Raw genomic sequence first — 8,776 nt, 5'->3', positions numbered from 1 at the left:
GTCGAATTAAAATTTTTTATATATAAAAAGAATAAATATTACAAAATTTATATATATATAAAAATTAAAACTTAATTTTTTTTAAACATATTTCTCTAAGGAATAAAACACTAGTTAAAAACCACCATAAACACCAATAACATATTATTTTGACCAAAAATATTTTCTCAATGACAAAAAAATTTCAAATTTAACATTTCATCTATTTAAACGGACTAATGAATTAATCACTAACTAATGAATTAATCACTAGACTAATCTATGTTAGTTGGTCGTTATTAATTGTGTTTTAATTTCCCTCTTGTTTTACTTTTTCACCCTTGCCAATAGCCCATCGTCTCTTCTTTTCATGTATTAGCAGCGGAAAGTGCGGTATTCTGTTGCCTTTTTTTTTCACTGGTTCATATATATCCTTATGGTTTTCTACTTTTCTACTATTACTACTACTAAGACTAGTACGTAGTGAAAAAATAAAAAAATATACATAGTGGATTCAATAGTGCAAATTAAAAAGGGAAGAATAATAAGAGTCAGCCTGGTGCGTGTACTTTGGTCCACGGGCTCATTGTTTACTTATCTTGTTGCATACAAAAATTCTGTTAGTAAAAGAATAAAAATTAGATAATAAAAAATGATTGCGCTTAAAAAAGTTAAAATAAATATATAATATATATAAAATTTATATCAATGGGTTAATAGACATTTCTATCTTGTCAACTCCCTTAGCGTCATTCTCAATTAATATTAAGAGAGATGATATATCCACTCATCTTTACAACAGTGATGAGTACATTGACCTGCATAAAGATATAGAAAGGAGGACAAAATTAAAGTAAAAAGGTAAAAGAGAAAACATGAAGAAATAAAGATACAAGAAAAGGGTCCTTATAGTTTAATTATTTTTTTAATCCATGGTTAGCATTAAATAATTTTTTTAATCCATGGTTTGCATTAAATAAAAATATAAATATGAAATTATGATAGTTAAGTTGGTTAAATTGACGCGATTAAGAAAATGTCATTTTAAATTATTATAGATTTAAAAAAATTAGTAATTAAATTAAGAGAAAATGACACTCTCTTTTTTTTTTAATTGTAAAAATAGAGTATCATTTTTTCTTAAATTAATCCATTTAAAAAGGTTATATAAGTCCATTGTAAAATTGTTAACAAAATCAAACTCAAATAAACTTTAATTTTTGCGTGTAAACCTCATTAGAACCTATATCATTTGAGTGAATCATGTCTCTTACCAAGTTGATTTTCTCTCGGTAAAATATGAGAGTAAAGAGTAATCGGTATTTTGATTAATTTATTGCAAATTTGAGTTCTATTTAAAAATTTGTCATTATAGAATGAGTTATTATATACATAAAGCAGAATTCAAATTTTCAACATTTATTTAAGTTGAACTAATCACTAAACCAACCCAACTTGATTATTGGTATTCTTAGTTAATTAGCCTCCTTCATCTTAGAAAATCCTGGAACAAATAATAATAAGAGTATCTAGTTAGTATCTAATTAGTAACAAATTAAAGAACTTTAGTATCTAGTTAGTAACAAATTAAAATCACTTGTTTACTGTACATGAGCCCCTTTCGGCTTAAGGAATATGCATTCCACCTACGAAAAACAAACAACAACATGTGCATACAAGTCACATATATGATATATGTCTCATTATACCTTTTTACTGTTCCCGTATGATAGATTTAACAGGAACCTGCTATGTTAGGACGACACCCCAAATCAATCAAAAAAAGGAAACTAAAGAAAAATTAAAACACAAACAAGCTAAGATCATGAAAATGAAAAAGTGGTATAGATAGCGAGGAAATTAAATTAAAGTGAAACAAAAGAGAAGCCATTAGCCATATTATTCTCGAGTTTTGTTGACTGTGCCGTACAATACTGCTCTTTAGATTTTTGCTTTTACTTTTGGTTACACGATGAAGTGTTGGATAGGACAAGTTATCAAATGGGTTGTTCATGATTATACCACAAATATACGTTTGATTGGATGTGGTATCAAAATTATCATGTGCTTAAAGATTGATGAATAAATCATAGAAATCATTGCGTAAGGTACAAATATGTATATATATGAGGGATGAAGGAATATTTGTCCCGTGATGATTCCATCATGTAGGTCATGAAAAAGCTTTTTAATGTCACCATTCACAAATGTTTACTTTGCTTACTTTCATCTATCTGACAACAATAATTGTCACCATCAAATTTTGCCCTCGGACTCTTATTAAAGGTCTTTGATCGGAGTATCTACCCAAGTACAAGTACGCATAAGTAAAGTCACATAATTTCTTCTACATACCAAGTCTTAACACATCAAGACAAAACATGCCTAAAGTATTAACTTGATTTATAAGACTCAAGACCTATATTAGTTAGGAAGTAAATTTTAGGAAAATTTTTAAGTGTATCGGTATATCGGTGTTTCAGTGATTTTTAACTGTTGATATTAATTATAAAAAAATATATATACTATATATAATTAAGATTAACGGTTAAAAATTATTAAAACACCGATATACCGGTATACTTAAAAACTTTCTAAACTTTTAAGGCCAAATTGATTATTATTTTTGGTGTTTGCTACGGTACGATGATAAATTTATATGTACCGATACGTTTAAAATATGGACCAATAATAACAAGTCATGTGGAATTTATTTTCCACATCAGCATTTAATTTATTTTGTTTAAAATATATATTATATCACCACTTTTACTAAAACATCCTTTTAATTAAATAACAATAAAAAAATATCTTTTATTTAATTTTATAAAAAAGTCTTAAACATCCTTACTCTATTTGATTAGACAAAAATATCTTTCTAAATCAATCAAATTTTAGAATTCATCCTATCCTAATTTTATACTTTTAAATAATTTAAACAACAAAACAAAAATATATCTAAAAAAAATTGTTTGTGAAATCTGGGTTTCAGAGACCTCTTCATCTTCTGAAGTTCTTCACTCCTCTTCGTGTCTCTCTCTCCCCCTGGAGCTCGGTCTCTCTCATCTCTCTCACCGTGACGTCACCGTTGCTCTCTGTGTCGTCATCGTCTTGCACATAGTCGGGCGCCTTCGTTGCGCTCTTCGTCGCCGGCGGCAGAAGCAGCAGGTCTTGGGGCTCGTCGTCTTCTTGCTTCGAGTTTCGCCGTCAGCTTCCTTCGCGCAATCAGAAGCTGCTTCATGATTTGGTGAGTTCTAACAAAGGTAGGATTTTATTGTTCCAAGTCAGTTGAAACTTGAAACCGTGACGCTGATGTTTTCTTCCCTTTTGATTTGTGGGGTTTGTTCAAAACGGCGTCTTTCACCATCCCTTGTCCCAAGTGTCTCTCTTTTTCACATTTGGAGTTAGTAGTCCTTTGGCAGTAATCATGGGAATTGGAATGTGTTGGCTCCTAGCTTCTCATAGATGGCTACTTTTATGTGCTATACAGGGAAAGGGGATGGAGAGAAGTTGAAAAGCACCGCAATTAATTGTCTGTGCCGTCTTCGAGGTCAAGCTGTTGATGAATCAGCTCATCGGCAAGTGGATGAAATTCTGGCTAAGCTTGCTTATGTGGGTGAAGAAAAAGAGGTTATTTTCGGAGAAATATTCAGAGAAAAATGCTTGAAAGCCCTTACCATTGGTGCAGGATTGGTCTTGTTTCAACAGGTATAGCAACTGCTCAAATAAAATAGTAAAAATAATCATAACAACTGCTCAAGTAAAATAGTAAAAAATCATCATAGTTCCCAGATTTTCATTGTATTCACAATGTAGACTGAAATTTGTAACAGATCACAGGGCAACCAAGTGTGCTTCAGTATGCTGGATCAATCCTTCAGGTATTATATAACACAAATTCATATGATCTATTTATTACCTGTCACTAGTGGAAGTTTGATGAAATTGTAACCTAATCCAATATGTAGAGTGCAGGATTCTCCACTGCATCTGATGCAACCTGAGTCTCTATTCTCCTTGGTTTTTTCAAGGTAGATTTTTTCCCTTATGTTTGTAATATTTGAACAACAATGTTAGCAAGGAAACTTTTTGTGAGTTTTATTAGTAAGACGTGGGTGAATGTTTTTCAAAAAATGCAAAATTGCTGGATTGGGCCAGAAGTTATTGTTCAAGCTATGTCAATTGTCATTTTTTCCGTAACTCTTCTCTTGCTCTGTTACTGTGCAATGAGCCAACTGTATCTTCATGCTGTATCCATAAGTTTGTGTCTTAATATTGCGTCTTTTGTTAAAACGGGAAAGAAATTTTTTTAATAGATTTGAAGTTTTAAAATATTAGAATTGTAGACTTTTGATTGGCACTCCCTTCAATATTTTCTTTTTCAATTGATTGCATTTTGTCAAATGAGAGAGCCATGTTTGTCTATTCAAAAGCAGTTCATACTCTTTTGGAATCGGTTATTGTTAAGAAGCAAACTCTTCTCATTTTCCCATCTATACAATGCAATGAGACACATTTTCAACAAGAGAAAAGGGAAAACAAAGAAAAATTATGTTACAACTTGTTCCCATTGTCCTTGTCCTTGTTTTCACTGCTCTTACTTTCCCTTTTCTGTTTTCTTGCCAAATTTAAGAGCATCATCTCCTATCCAGTTAGTTTAATATGTTCTGTTGCGACTTATTTGTTATGTTTGTGTTCTAGTTGATAAGCTCTAATCTGATAATTACATCAATAGCTGATTCTACGAATTGAATTTGTAACCTTGAAGTCACATGAAGACAAATCAATCAAAACACATCATTAATTGTAAAGATTTTACTGTTATAACCTCTTAAAGGTGGATTCATATGAGCCACTCACAAAAAATCTGTGGTGTGATTGATATGATGTGATATTTGATGGCTGGTCCAAAGTCTATAAAGGGTTTGTGATATAAAGTTTAGCTTTAGATAAAGAGACTCCAATTTCACGTTCCAAAAAATAAAAGGGAAACTCATTTTTCTCATCACAAATTTTGTAGGTCCATACCAAAGATTGTGACACTATTGTAATCGGAACACAATTAGGTCTCTTGGGGTGTTTGAGTCTTGTCTCAACTTTTGCAGCTGCGTTCAATGCAATGAGAGAAAGCATGGTTGGTTGATAAATCCCAATTTTGTGGTTTATCTTGTGCTTATTTTGGGGGATTTTATCATCTTTTCCCACATTTATTCAATGAAATAGCATGGTTTTGCAATTCTCCCTTGTTTTGTGCTTAAATGTGAAAACATGCTTTTTAGGCCCTAAAATTAGTGATTTTAATTCACTTTAAATCCATTCGATGCCTTGATGTGTTTGTTGAGTGATTTCAGGTTCATAAGGCAAGTATTGGATGGAAGAAGTGAGGAGAAAAGTATGCAAGTGGGAGAACTCATGAAGAAATGAAGGAACCGTAAAGCTGTCAAGCCTGACCTCTTCGCACTCAATCGACCATAACTTGAGCTACAGAGGTCCAATTGAGGCGGTTCCAGTTGCGTTGGAAAGCTAACATCCGGGGCTTCGAAATGATATAAAATTTTCTATATGTTTCTTCGCGTTCAGGGGTGCGCACGCGCCATGTACGTGTGCGCGCCGATGCTGTCCGTAGCCCACTAAAGAGAAATCGCCCCCAGCGATTTGTAGCTCGTTTTGGGTCCAATCCAACTCATTTCTGATGCTATTGAACCCAAAGATTGAGGGAGAAATGAACCAAGTAGTCATAGTTTAGTTTTCATCATGTTTTAGGGTAGAATTCTAGAGAGAGAGGGGCTCTCTCCTCTCTCTAGATTTAGGATAGAAATTAGGGTAAAATTAGGTTAATCACTCTCAAATTTCTCTTTCAATTCTTGTTTTGATTTTAATTCTTATTATATTTTAGTGTTCTATTGTCTTTTATCATCTAGTTTCTCTTGTTAATTTCTTATTTTGCTCTCTTTTATGTTGATGAACCATTGTTGGATCTTGATTTCTTTCAATACAAATTTATGTTTCCATGTTCTTTTATGTTGATCTTAGTTGCTATTATTGATTTCTTGCTATTGTTGGTGATGTGTTCCTTTATATTTCTTGCACTTTTATTATACTTTCTTTTTATGCCTTCCAAGTGTTTGACAAAATGCTTGGTTGGATGTTAGAGTAGATTTTGAGCATTCTTGGCTTGGAAAGAGTAATTAGGCAATCTTGAGTCATAAAAAAACCCAACTCATGTTGGTGATCTAGAGTTGTTAGCTAATATTGTTTCCATTGACGCTAATCTTTTACTAATTTAATTAGTAAGTTGATTAGGACTTTTGGATTGAGATTAGCTAGTCTTGTTAGACTTTCTCCGAGTATGAGGATAACATGATACCTTCCTCTATCTTCGGGGATGACGTAATAAGATAAATTCTTATTTATATTTGTGACATGATTAATTAGTCTTGTTTGACATTCTCCCTATGTGAAGATGACATGATACCTTCTTCCATTTGTTGGAGTTGACTAAATAAGATGAATTGATCATTGTATGACTAGGATAGAAAGGCTATATTCTCAATCCTTGCCATGAATGTCTTTCTCTTTATTACTTGCTTTCTCTTATTTTCTTGCTTGATTTACTCTTCTTGTCATTTAAATTCTTACCCCTTTATATTTTATTGTCCCTATATAAATCAAAACCCCCTTGTCCCCTCAAAGCCAATAATTGACCACTTCATTGCAATTTCTTGTGAGACGACGCGGAGTCTAAATACTCCGGTTAATTCTTATTTGGGGTTTGTACATGTGACAACCTAAATTTTTGTATGTGAGGACTTTTTGTTGGTTTAGAACTATACTTGCAACGAGAATTCAATTGAGAAATTCTATATCAACAAAAGTTCACACATCATTGGTTCACTTGGATTTTGCTACAATCTGCACCTCCACTTCCACAAGCCCAATTCAGCGCTGCCTGCAACTCAACGTCGCTGCTTTGCGGATCAGCTATGCACCATTGCTCATATTCAGCAAACACCCTTTTTCTTTTCTTGCCCCTTAGTGGTGAATTTCAAATTCTGTTAGTGGTCATGTTCTGCTGTATCTGATACATCTTAATTTTAGATCCATTTCTGGCATTTGGAGAGCCATGAAACAAGCATCGAAATTGTGCGGAGGCTTAAGCATCTATAGAGCAGCCCTGCCACCCTCAACACAAGTAACTGTTGCCCCAACTCACTATGGTGTATTTGCTTATAAGTAACAAGGTGATTTATATTTGTAAAATAATCCCAAACTCACAACATCTAAATACATATTCGTTAATGATCTGGTTCCATATTAGTAGCATTAGTAAGTATAATGGCTTCCACAAAATATTCAATATTCACTGACAAAATGAAATAGCATAGACAAATGTCAAAGCTTTCACAAACTATAGAATATTAAGTATTAATTCCCAGGAAAAAAGTTAATATCTTCCCTTCCTTCCCTGTTTTCCTAGTTTCCAAAGTTTAAAATCTACTTTGCGACTTGCATTCATTCCACACAAAGATGTTGCTCTCCCTTAAGTACTACAGCCCTTTGCTCTTCCAGCTGGAGGGAATGATATAGAGAACAGGTGAAGATTTAAGACTTAATATGCTCTTTTGCCTTCTGTTGTTAATTACTTGATTATGAACTGGGAATTGGAATATGTATGTTCGGATGACTTATTATTATCTTGCATTTTGGTTCTGGATTGTCTGTTAATCTTTTTATGGCCACCTTGACAATGATGCTAAATTGCTAATTACTTGATATTTCCAGGAATGAATAGAATCCTGAATCTTGAAATTGGTTATAACACACAGGTCTTCAAATTCTAAATAACCTTAACCTGCAGTTGTACTTCAGTTGATTTTTTAGTAACATAGCTGAATATTATCTTATTTGTAATATCTTCCATGGAGAGGACATTGGTTGCAAAGAGGTAAAAAGTATTACTGTCACCAATGACTTATAATCTCCATATGCAATGAAAAACATAGATTAAGTTTAATTATTGATCCTGCATGAACTATATTTAAAATACATATATTATTTTCTTGTAGAATGGTATGGAGAGGTGATACATAATTCAGTATTCAAACAATAGGTTTATTAGTGATTCTTAGATTATTTAGTTTGCTAGTACATAGAATATTGATGTATACCTCATGCTTTAAGATGATTAGACAACGTGTCTACATTAATATTTATTCACTCTCAACCTTTGGTAAATATGGGCTATGCAGGACTAATCTTGGATTTTGGGCTGGTCATCGTAACTCTAAGATTAGAGTCATTCTTGCATGTGTATGGGAAAATGACACTGAACTTGATGAAATAGGGCTTGATGCTAAGGCCCAAAAGTTTCTTCTTCCTAACTTGTTTCAACATTGGCTGGAAATTTTCAGAAGGGTGGAAGAGCACCGGCTGGTGAAGGTCAACAGGGTGAGCGACCTCCAGAGTGCAAGCACCAGTAGAAGTTTATCTATTATGATTTATGCAGTAGCTGAAAGCTTTCTTGTTGGAGAATGTCTGTTGAAATAGTGGGGTTCATGCGATTTTGTTTTATGATGCTTAATTCATTTTTCTCTTTTAAGGTCTTGGTAGTTTGAATTGTTGGTCTCCATTCTCCTATTTTCTCTACATATTTTGGAGAGAATGTTGTTATATAGTGTTAGGATGCTATGATTGTTATTGCTGGACTTTGTATTTGTGTCTCGATACTTCAAATATATAGTGGGAGTTTGTGGTTTACTTGTTGCTATTGATTGTAAACCATTAAAGGATGTTCGCG

This window comes from Arachis ipaensis, chromosome B03 (assembly GCF_000816755.2).
Source record: "Arachis ipaensis cultivar K30076 chromosome B03, Araip1.1, whole genome shotgun sequence".
NCBI classification, from domain to species: domain Eukaryota; kingdom Viridiplantae; phylum Streptophyta; class Magnoliopsida; order Fabales; family Fabaceae; genus Arachis; species Arachis ipaensis.
The sequence above is the reverse complement of the archived record's forward strand: the minus strand, read 5'-3'. Positions refer to the sequence as shown.